Raw genomic sequence first — 12,800 nt, forward strand, 5'->3', positions numbered from 1 at the left:
ATGATCTCAGTGTCGTGAGACTGAGCCCGAAAGCGGGCTCTGTGCTGAGCATGGAAACTGCTTAAGATTCTCTCTTTCCCTCTCCCTCTGTCCCTCTCCCTCCAGCCTCCCAACCCGCTCGCATGTACACAAGCACTCTCTCTGTGTCTCTCTCTAAAAAAAAGGAAAGAAAAGAAATGCAAATTGTTGGGCTCTATCCCAGACCTACCGAGCAGGAACTTGGGGAGCGGAGGCAGCAATCTATATTTTAACAAATCACTTAACACGTATCAGAATACATGCTCAAATTTGAGAACCGCTGTCATAGAACTTTGTACCTCTTTACGAAATCTATTACATTCCAGCATTAAGGTTTTAGTTTTACTGTTCTGTGGCTCCCAGGTTAGAATATTTTATATCATCAGACCATATATATGCATTAATCATCTTTGTCGCAGTCATCACCAGACCCCTGAATCATTCCTTGCAGATTTACCTCTGAGCTCACTGTTACTCTGCCAACACTTTTCCGGATATAACTCATAATACTTCCAAAATCTATGTAAATGGTCTTTCTCACGTCCTGGTCTCCAACATAATTCACTGCAAGTCCTCCTCTCTGCTTCAGCTGCTCACTCTATGAGTATGCCATCGATCCTATCGTTACCACTAATTACATTCCGCAATGTCATTTTCCATCAGCTCACTCACTTACCGCTGCCTACTTCCTAACTACCCTCACTCCTACAGCTTTAAATCCCTATAATTGCACTGATCCACCACGATTCCATGGCAACCTGCCTTTTCCATGTCCTATTTTCCTGTCTTACTCAGTTGGATTAGAATTGATCATTATAATCCTTCCATGCACTATTCTCAAATCTCTTCATCCTGTCTCTCGGTGTTACTCACCTAGTAAGCTCCAACCCTGGGCAAAGCCAACGCTCAGCTTGCTCTCTACCTGCGCTAACTTACGGTACTAGAGAAAGATGTAAAACCACACTGACCCATCTCATTCTAAAAACTACTGGACCTCAAGGGAATGTGGCAGTCATAACATGTCCTCTTTAATCCGTTCATTCCTCCAGTGTTCTAGATGACTCCTTCAAACCTTCTGCTCCCTCTTCAAATGCCAACAGCTCCTGCCCAATCCTTACTTTCATTCTGCTGATAGCCTTGCCTCCTATTTCACTGAGAGAACAGAAGCAAGTTAAACAGAGCTTGTGAAAGAACCTGCCAACGCCTCTATGTCATTTCCTGTGCCTTCTGTCCTCTTGTTAGAAAATATTCTGAACTGAGTTGTGCCCATTTGCTGCCTCAAATTTTCCTCCTCCCATTATCCTATTTATCCTTCGGCTTTGCCCCATGAATCCACTGAAGCTACTCTTGTCAAAGTCCCCTGTGACCTCCATGATGCTAAATCAGCGGTCCTCCATCTTCCTCTTACTTGCTCTCAGCAGCACTGTACACAGTTAACCACTCTCTTCTGTTCGATATATTTTTATCACTTCCTTTCCAGGACACCATACTCTCCTGGTTCACCTTGTACTTCACTGACCACTTCTCAGACTTTACTGGTTCCTTCTCATATCCCCAACATCTAAACAAAGGAGGACCCCAGGGATCAGGCACTTCTCTTATCAATCTACCTTTACTCACAAGTTTTCCACTCCAACTTGAATTCCAAAGATTGTCTACGCCCATCTGCCTAGACATCCAAACCTGATTGTCTAATAGAGAACCCTCAGTCTGACTGGTCAGCAGCATTTGACACAAAATTGCTCTAGCTGCTGTGGGAAAAAAGGGCTCAAGGGGAACAAGAAATGACAGAGGGGCACTAGTGAGAAAGTTAAGGTAGTAGTCCAGGTAAAAAGTAATATTTGTGTGAACTCTAGTGGTGGCGACAGAGCTGAAAATGAGCGGATTCATTTAAAATTATCTCAAAGGTTGAGCGAAAGGACTTGAAGACAGATTGGATGGAGGTGGTGAGGAAGAGAAAAATTATTGTAAAAGACATTATCTCCGCGTGTTCAAAGTCATGACAAACTCTTAGAAAAATGAACCAAATTATCTTATGGGAAGATAGGTCAGAACCGTAGTGAAATGATACTAACTTTCTAAGGCCAATTATTTTCTCACAATTAATTTCCTGACAAAGTTCTCTTTTTCATGTAATGCTCGCTAATTGCTTATCCAGCCAGTAGCAGATGCAAAACTTCATCTCAGTAGAAACGTCTCGCATACAAATATGTGAATATCTGATGAAAAATGAAAAGAACTCTGGGAAGACTCGGGAAATGGATAATAAGCTCACGCCTGTAATGAAGGCAGAATCCAGAGCAGTGATCACTACACCAGAGTTTCAATACATCTGCCTCTAAACATAGAACTCTTTCCTGTGTACGAGGTAAAAGGGTGGTAAACGCTTATAGACTGACTGTCTCAAGCTGAATGCAACCACATTTTAGATGGCGCAGCAGGAATTCTGAAATCATTTTATTTTTCTCTTTTTATGGGGACAAAAACAAGTCTAGCTCACATTTATTGCTCATTTGTGGCCTGTTCCTTTCTACCATGACATCCCCTAATTCTTCATAAACATAGAACTTAGCTCTTCATTGATCTTTACAAAAAGTGCTTTTCAAAAAAAAGAAGGAGGAGGAGGAACACTTCTTTCATTGAAACAGAAGGAAAGAGGAAGGTGATGGGCACAGAAATAGGCGTGTCGTGGGATTGCTCATGGGAAAATGAGGGCGCACCATCTGATTCCTTTTTTTCTTAACAAACTAGGGTGATGGAGACGGAGAAGTGGGAGAAAGAGAAAAGGCTAAAAGAGAGAGGGAAATGTGTGAAACAAGTAAAGAGAGTGAGAGGGTGAGAGAGAAACTTATTAAGAAAATTCTTATTTGTAGAATGGAAAATGACTAGATTGACGGGAAGTACCACTTGCTATGAGAGAGCGCTAGGACGCTGCTGGGTTCATATTTTATATTTCTGTGTTTAGAATAAAAGGATCTATGGAAAGTTTAGGCATTGAGGGAGTCATATGCTGTGTACATAAACTAAATGTAAACTTTTATCCTAAAATTATAAGACTTTAGGTTTATTACTTTGAAACAAATAGCTACCTATATTAGCTGCGCTGAAAACAATAAGGAAAAAAATTAATCAACAGGAATTCTGTTAATTGTCACTTAAGCAAAACCATTTCCTTTCTTTGAAATCCAGCTGGAAATGTTCACAGGGCAAGGAGTTTGCTGCAAACCCAAGGTACAAACACTCATTACAGGACAAACAGAGGAAATTATTCCATCATAAATCTGTCAGTCATGAAAACAGCCCATTCAGACCCCTTACAAAGCCCTTATCTGCTCACTGGCTCTCCTGATCTGGCTATTTCTCTTTCCTTTCCTCAAGAAGGGACAGACATTTACTCATTGGAATCACAGGAAGTTGAAATGTGGGAGGGGCACTGAAATTCATCTGGCTTAGGACTCTCCATATGTTCGCATTGCTTTTACATAAATCATAAGGAAGGCAAGTCATAAGAGACTCTTAACTCTGGGGAACAAACTGAGGGTTCTTGGGAGGAAGAGGGGAGGGGATGGGGTAATTGGTTGATAGGCATTAAGGAAAGCTCGTGATGTGAAGAACAGTGGGTGTTATATGCAACTGATGAATCACTGAACTCTATTTCTGAAACTAATAAAACACTATATGTTAATTAATTGAATTTTAATTAAATTTTTTTTTTAAATCATAAGGAGTTAATGCACGGAAGCCTCCCGTGAAAGAGAACTCCCTAGCTCTGTAGGGCACCCACTGCAGGTTGGACAGCTCTTCCTTCCATTGAACTGAACTCATTTCTGTGATGTGTACCTCCTTTCCCAGTTTGCCTTTTTATAGGTTTTTGCAATTCTAATGCTTATTCCATACACTATCCCTTCAAAGAGGGAAGATAGTGATCATACGCTCTCTGGGCTTCTTTTCTCTAATAGACAATTCTTCTTGTTAATTTTATTTCCTCTTTCTTATTTTTTTCAGAATATTTCTTTGATTGTACCCCTGTACTTGGACACAATTGTCCATGTATTGTGTCTGATAAGAAAGAGTAGAGTGAAACTATAACTTTTCCTTTGAAGTATTCTATTTATGGCTTGCTATATGATTAATATAGTTATTACATGTTATCAAAATGATATTTCATTCAAAATATTAATGCATCCAATGATTCGATAGCTTTTGGTGATAACGTCACACTGTTGACTCATTGTGGCATGCTGAATAATAGTCCTTTAAAGATATCCATGTCCTCATCCCTGGAGCCTGTGAGTATGTTACCTTATATGGTAAAAAGAACTTTGCAGATGCCATTAAGTGAAGGATCTTGAAAACGGGAAATTATTCTGAATTATCTGGGTGGTTCAATGTAATCTCAAGGGATCTTACAAGAAGGAGGCGGGAGGGCCAGAGTCCGAGAGGGAGCTATGACAACAGGAAAAGGGGTCAGAGTGATGCAGGGCCACAGAACAAGATGCGTGGCAGCCTCTAGGAGCTGGAACAGGCAAGGGAACATATTCTCCCCGAGAGCCCCCAAAAGAAATGTAGCCCTACTGAATCATTTTGGACTGCTGACCTCCATCACTGTGAGAGAATGAATTCCTATCTTTAAAGCCATTCAACTTGTGACCATTTTTATATAGAAGAAATAGGAAACAAATACACTCAGATTTAGCCATCAGGGAAATTCAAATCAAAACCACACTAAGATACCACCTTACGCCAGTTAGAATGGCAAAAATTGACAAGGCAAGAAACAAAAATTGTTGGAGAGGATGTGGAGAAAGGGGATCCCTCCTACATTGTTGGTGGGAATGCAAGTTGGTACAGCCACTCTAGAAAACAGTGTGGAGGTCCCTTAAAAAGTTAAAAATTGAGCTACCCTATGACCCAGCCATTGCACTACTGGGTGTTTACCCCAAAGATACAGACGTAGTGAAGAGAAGGGCCATATGCACCCCAATGTTCATAGCAGCAATGTCCACAATAGCTAAATCGTGGAAGGAGCCGAGATGCCCTTCAACAGATGACTGGATTAAGAAGATGTGGTCCATATATACAATGGAATATTACTCAGCCATCAAAAAGAACGAGTTCTCAACATTTGCTGCAACATGGACGGCACTGGAGGAGATAATGCTAAGTGAAATAAGTCAAGCAGAGAAAGACAATTATCATATGGTTTCTCTCACCTATGGAACATAAGAACTAGGAAGATCGGTAGGAGAAGAAAGGGATAAAGAAAGGGGGGTAATCAGAAGAGGGAATGAAGCATGAGAGACTATGGACTCTGAGAAACAAACTGAGGGCTTCAGAGGGGAAGGGGGTGGGGGAATGGGATAGCCTGGTGATGGGTAGTAAGGAGGGCACGTATTGCATGGTGCGCTGGGTGTTATACGCAACTAATGAATCATCGAACTTTACATCAAAAACCAGGGATATACTGTACGGTGACTAACATGATATAATAAAAAATATTATAAGAAAAAAAAACACATCTAACTCTCAGTAGGGTCAGTGACCTTTTCTCCCCACCTCCTCTTTCTTACTCATCCTCTTGGCACCTGGAGTTATAATTACAGAGGGGACTGGGGAAGTGGCAGTAAGACATGGTAGCATCTGCTGTCGCTGAGGCTGAGGTATGGTGCTGCTTCTCTACCTGCCCATCCCAGTCTTTGTTTGGTGTTCCAGTGTATTTTAAAACAAATGATAGACATCATGACATACCACCCTTAAATACTTCACTATAAACATTTAGAGAGGATGCTTTTCTACATGACCGCGATACCATTACCACACCCTAATATAATTAAAAATAATTCCCTAAGACTTAGATTACATTCTAATTTTTTCAGTTGTCCCCAGTATGCAACTGACCAAATCTTAATATTTTAGAAGATGGTAACTTTTTTAAAAAAGATTTTATTTATTTGACAGAGAGAGACGCAGCGAGAGAGGGAACACAAGCAGTGGGAGTGCGAGAGGGAGAAGCAGGCCTCCCGCTGAGCAGGGAGCCCAACGCGGGGCTCAATCCCAGAACCCTGGGATCATGACCTGAGCTAAAGGTAAACGCTTAATGACTGAGCCACCTAGGCGCCCTAGAGGATGGTAACTTTGCAGAGGCAATCTTAGCTGGCATTCAGGAAAGGCCATAATCTTTTTTTGTGTACGAATACCTTCTCAATGCCCGTATGTCTTATCTTACATATCTCTCCCATGATGTTCCCCTTACTGGCATTTTGATCTCCGACAAGGATCTGAAACAGCAGAGAACGTAAATAATTTGCAAAACTTTTTGTGGATAATCAAGGAATTAACCATTTTTAGCCTAAATCTATTACTAGTGAAAATTCATTATATGTTGAGTTAAAAATATTTCTTTATTGTGGTACGTTTCAATCTGCCAGTGATGACTTATTAGTGGGTTATTAGATCAGTTTACTGGATCTGGACCAGCATCTTTTCAAAAAATAAATGAAATAGAATAGAAACTTTCAAAGCCATCCCACATAGTAAAGTGTTTTACTACATTCTGTTTCAGTTCTCCGTATGTAAATACATGTGTTGTGAGTTGCAACAGAAACACATCCCTTATAATAAGTTGTAGTCAAGAATTTTGAAAGCCACATACCATACACATTGCAAAGGGGCGTTATATCTTAGAGGGTTAGCCCCTTTTCCGAGATCTATAGAGAATGCTTGGATCCAGAACCCAGTCTATCCTTCTTTTTCTGTAACTCTTGTTGACATGATATTTCCTATGGATTCAAATATCTGAACAGTGGGGATGGTCAGCAGTGTACTCTGGGCTGGGCTTCCCCTCATATGGGGCTCTGAATACTGTGGAATCAGTGTGACCACAGGGAGAACATAAAGGATAGAGACAGGAATCAGGACATAGAGCAGGAAAGGGAAGAGAACACAGGTATGAACCCTTAGGCCAACAATCCTATTTATAAATCAGCACGCGTGACAGCAAAGACGAGAACAAGTCAAACGATTCTCGCAGTACAAACCCGTGAACAATATGCAGGGACAGACACTTCAGGTAGTGGTTGAGGGCCCAGGCCCTAGGACCTCCCCCTGTGAGATCTAATGCCCGTTCTCTTCTTACTAGTTGTATGCCCTTGGGAAAGTGAACTTCTTGACTTGTTTTTGTCACCTATAAACTGGGAGGAAAAGAGTTATCATCTCACAGGGTTGTCGTGGGGATTAAATGAGTCAGTACGTGTACAAAGTCTGTGCATAGCTTCTGGCAAATAAGAGAGTCAGTGAAAGTCATCATATTTTTCAAAGGTTTGTGGGGGTGAAAGGGAAAGTAGAGAGCAATAAGGAGATGACTAGATAAAGCGAAATACAATGCCTTTCAAATGTAATCACAATATTTTCATTAGATGCATAAGATTCAATATCGAGACAGTCCTGCAACTGCTTATACTATTTTATTCTCTGTTAAATACGTCAGTTGCTCATCATACTAACTTGGTTGAAGTTACATTCATTGAAATCATGATGTGCAGAGATAAATGAGAAATTAATCCTGAACTGAGAAATGAAATACTGATTGCCTAATATTAGTGTCTGTATCTAATCTAAAGCTGCCTATGTTTTTTTTTTAAGATTTTATTTATTTATTTGACAGAGAGAAAGACAGCCAGCGAGAGAGGGAACACAAGCAGGGGAAGTGGGAGAGGAAGAAGCAGGCTCCCAGCGGAGAAGCCTGATGTGGGGCTCGATCCCAGAACGCCGGGATCACGCCCTGAGCCGAAGGCAGAAGCCTAACAACTGAGCCACCCAGGCGCCCCTAAAACTGCCTATGTTTTTAAATTGCCTACCTTTGGCAACATTCATCCCTCATGCTGGCTGTCGTCTTCTCCACACGGACACCAGTTTTCTAGGGCAGGAAGGGCTCAGGCAAGCAGAGCAAGGAGAGCATAGGAAGGAGTGTGGACTGCATAGTGGGAAGGCAGCTATCAGTTGAGGATGTGTTGGGGCCAGGGGACACATGGTTCCCAATGATGGGTCCCAGATTCTAGGGAAAGACACCGGGCGAATGAAAAGGGTGGATGTGTGTTATACAAGCTGTGTGTTATCAGCAAGCACACAAGTTGTAGACGGGAATGCTGTTGTAAAATTACAGCCTGTGGGTTAGCAATTATCCACCCCTCCCCCATTAAGGATAAGTTTGTCTTTCCACCCTAACTAAAGGAGAGTTAACAGGGAGATGATGATGTACTGTCACAGCTCAGCAAACATGGCTTTCCCTACTTCGCAAAGTATGAAAGAGGAGAGACAAAGCATACTTCTAATCCCCTTTTTCTTCTCTATCCTATTAATCAAATCGCTACATCTATAAATCTGATTGAAAAACAATGTTGATCATACTTTATTTCTAATTGGTTACAGACCATAACACGTCCACTTCCTATATCTTTTTTAAGTAGGCTCCACGCCCAGTGTGGAGTCCAATGCTGGGCTTGAACTCATGACCCTGAGATCAAGACCTGAGCTGAGATCAAGAGTCAGACACTTAATCGACTGAGCCACCCAGGCACCCCTCCTGTATGTATTAATTACAAACAAATGTCCTTGGTTTAAATAGTATTTTAAAGGTAAACCATTTCTAGAATTCTTAAGGACATTACTCAATTTTATCTTTTATTTTATAGATTAGATGATGGTATTCCTATTTCATTCTTTCTTTTTTTTTCTTTTTAACAGTTTTTATTTTTTTTTCTTTTTAACAGTTTTTATTTAAAGTCGTATGTAAGATTACTTTATACCTGCATTTTCTCAATTGTTTCTTCCTTTGATTTGCCCTTTTCCTTTCCTACTTGGTGAAATTTGGCTTCATATTCAGGACCTTTTGCAGACTTTGTCCAGTTACAGTCTAGTGCTAACCACCTTGCTAGGATGAATGCCCACATGGACGGTTGTGCCATTTGCCTTCTCTTGCTGTACTTGTTCAATGTAGATGACGTATTTCTTCCTGTAAACCTGGACTACTTTGCCAATTTGCTGACCTTTGTAGTGTCCTTGCACAACCTGTAGTTCGTCATCCTTTCGGATGGGCATGGATAAAACCTAGTTCTGTCTCAGCTCTTTGGAAAGAGGGGAAGGCATAATCTTCCTGCAAATGTGGGAAAGTGCATTGAAATGCCTTTTACAGTTCTTGCCATGGTCAGAAGTCACAAAGGGATTGAACTTCATTTTGGCTGCTTGCACTTCCTTAATTTTTACTTTTTTTAAAAGTTTTTTTTAATTTTTATTTTGGAGACAGAAAGAGAGCTCACATGTGCATAAGCGGGAGGAGAGGCAGAGGGAGAGAAGGAGGGAAAGAATCTCAAGCGGACTCCCTGCAGAGCGTGGAGTCTAGCCCTACACGGGCTGGATCCCACAGCCCTGAGACCATGACCCTAAGACCATGTCCTGAGCCAAAATCAAGAGTTGGATGCTCAATCAGTTGAGCCACCCAGGTCTCCTTTAATTTTTACTTTTAAATGCAAGTGTAAGCTGCAGGCCCTTAGGAGGATTGGATGCACTTAGATTAGGCTGTTTACGTTTTTACTCTCTTTTCCTGAGATCATTGCTCAAATGGAGCCCCCTCTGACAACCTTTTACGCTCCCTATCCCCACAGGGTCAATCCTATAGCATCCTAATAAATCTGGAGTCAAGAGGAAAGGAAGACGGGGAGTGCATTTCTCACGTACGCATGACTATTTATATGGAGTACGCCTCCAGTATTTGTGGCTTGAAATGAACCAGCCGTAATGTGAAATCCTGCTGTATAATAAACGTTGTAAATAACCAACTCCTAGAAATGGCTAACTTGTGGAAAGAAGAACAGTTAAGCCAATTAAATATCACCCTCATGACAAATAATGAAGATTGCTTCCCTAAAGCCAACATCCACATTTCCAGTAGTTTAATAAGATAAAATTTTAAAGGAACACTTTTTGAACAAATAATGGGAGAGAAAAAATGTCTAGTACAAAAGAGCGTTCTCTAGGGGTATAACATTCGGTTGATCATAAGCTGAGTACGTTTCATTTACTATTCAGAGTTGTATCGTAGGATTGCTAGGTCGGTAAGACTGCTTTCCTTTCTCAGATTACAGCGATAATGCCAAGACTTGGTATCTTATTACATGCTACACATTTTTGTTGCTAAATTACATAAGAAATGTTGATTTTTCTTACTCTCTTGTGCATCATCTTGGGCCGCTTCTCTCTTTCCCAGCCTTACGCTTTCTTTTTTTTTTATAGAAGCCCTGATTTATATAAAAAATGCCAGCTCACTGCCTAATTTTACAAAAGAGAAAACAAAAAACTTAATTAGAAATAAAATAACAAACTCTAAAAGGCTCTCATTAGCACTCTCCTTCTTTAATACAAAAAAAAAAAAAACATAGGCTAATCACTTCATTTCTCTTGAATTTTCTTTTTCAAAAAAGAGTGTTTTTCTGTACATCTTCTCATTTCACAGGAAATGTCTCCACACAATGATTATATGTTCTATCAGTTGGTCTTCCTTCATTGGGTCCAACCCAGGTGGGTGGCTTTTTCTTTTTCTTTCTTTCCTTTTTTTTTTTTTTTTTTGCAGAAGTTCAAATTGAGTATTGGCTTCTCTCACACAGAAACCACAAGTCTCGTTTCTCCTAACTTGAGGCAAAATGATTCTCCCCATCTTGTCAGTGGTTTTCTGACAAACTTAGTATTTCGTGATCTTTCTGTTTCATAAACTTGACCATGTTAACTATCGTTAACCCACTGAATTGGCCAAAGCCTACCAGTGTTACCTGTATGTGTCACGAAGTAATTTCTGCCAGGAGGCTACTGTGTTCAGGGATATCTTGAACAGATGAATGGAACCTTTTATCTGTAATAGGGGCTCCTCTCTATCACTAGTGGGAACAATTTTAAGACCCATACGAGTTTCCATGCTTGGCCCAGATTCATCCCAACAGTGTCATCCTTTAGTGAGACCCAAATGCCTGATCCTAGAATCTATCCCAATTCAGTTGGAATAATATGATTAGGGTGCCTGCTCCAAAATGTCTCTTGCAGGAACCTTCTAAAATCTCTCTGAAGAAGGCATTTGGAAAAACTGTAAGACCCTAGTGTGGGAGAACTCCTCAACACTAGACCAGATATGACAACCTCAGTTCAGATCCTGGTTCTGCCACTTCCAACTGTGTGACTTTAGACACATGACTTAACCTCTCTGTGCCTCAGTTTCTTTGTGGACTGGTGATTCACTGTCCTTTTGCCCCATTGTGAGCCCCATAGTGACAGATACTTAAGCTTCTATCACCGAGACTTCCTTGATGTCAGGCTTCTAGTTGTTTCAGTCAAAGGGAAATTGGAAGGTGGAAGGGAGTATTAGAGTGTTTGTTCCCCGACACCTCACCAACCCCCAAGCTGTTCTCTTCACCTGCTACCCCCACCTCCACACCCTGGGGCTCTGGCCACATCCCTCCAAGACTTTAGACGGCTTCTTAGAGCAGCTCTTCCTAGAATAGCTCTTCATCAAATTCTAGTTCTGCCATTTCCTTGCTTGCCTTTTCAGCCTGTGAGTGGGAACAGCTTCCGACTGCAGCTAGTTTGCTGGGTGCCTCAATATCCCTAATTGATTCCCTTAAATCTGCCTACACATCTGCAAATAGTTTCTTCTTTAACTTCTCTTCAGAATTCCATCTGTGTGTGTCTCCTCTTTCTTGCTGGAGCCTTGACTAACACACCTCATAGGACTGTTGTAAGGATTAAATAAATTCCTACATATAAAGTACTTAGAACAGCACAGGGCACAGATTCAAGGTTATATATTAGTTGTTGTTACCACTAAGGCCTCCTTGTCTTCCTTTCCTATCAGTCCTGGGAGACACACCACTGAGGTTGCCAAAACACGTGGGGCTCCTTGCTCTAGAAAGCCTCAGGCGTCTGGAGGTCCTTCACCAACTTCCCCCAATAGGATATTAGCACGGGCTTGGGTAGGAAACAACGAAACTGACGAGAATGAAACTGGCTTAGGTACAGGTGGGAAAATCAACAGGGAGGGGCAGGGGAGGAGCCTGAGGGGCATCAGAGGGTCTGAACATGTAAACGGAAGAGGCTGAGGGACTCAGTGATTCTGGCAGACTTGGGCTCAAAGAAGAGTCTTTGTTTGAGAGGATACTTCAAGGGTATGGGCGGAGAGCAGAGGAGGATCAAATTTCTAAGACAAACTTCATGTACCTCACGATTTGGCCAAGGGCCAGCTGTTTTCCAACTTTCTGAAGACCAGGTGGAGTTAAGTGTTTGGGACTAACAGGATCTTATCTAAAAGCTTGCCAGCTGGCAGAGTTCGTGCTCACATATTTATACTGGTGAAATCTAGTTCAGGCAGGAACTGAGACCATTCTTTATTAACAGGACTGAGGACCTACCTAGAGGATTAAGAGGCTCCTTACAGCAGGGGATGACATACAGGCATTCAGGACAGCCTGACAAGATTCAAAATGAGCTCTGCCACGTTCTCATTGCACAGGCAGCACCGGGCAAGGTCACTCAGGCTCTCTAAGCCTCAAATTTTTAATCTGTAAAACTGTTGATAACAGATCCTACCCTGAAAGTCGTTAGGAGAACTAAATCAGGAAGTTTCAATGCAGTGTTTTACATAGGTCCTGACACATAGTCCATGCTCAAAAATGTTTGCCCTTCTGTCATCATCAGGGTGATCTCCATCATGGTTCCTTTTTTGTTTTTTTTAAGATTTTGTTTGT

General features: G+C 41.4%; 1 pseudogene; it reads right to left on the reverse strand.

The window, feature by feature from the left end:
• Positions 1 to 418: 418 nt before the first annotated feature.
• Positions 419 to 9,252, reverse strand: LOC123801671 (large ribosomal subunit protein uL24 pseudogene; annotated as a pseudogene).
• Positions 9,253 to 12,800: the final 3,548 nt, after the last annotated feature.

This window comes from Ursus americanus, chromosome 25 (assembly GCF_024610735.1).
Source record: "Ursus americanus isolate L20-20 chromosome 25, mUrsAme1.1.p, whole genome shotgun sequence".
Taxonomy (NCBI): Eukaryota; Metazoa; Chordata; class Mammalia; order Carnivora; family Ursidae; genus Ursus; species Ursus americanus.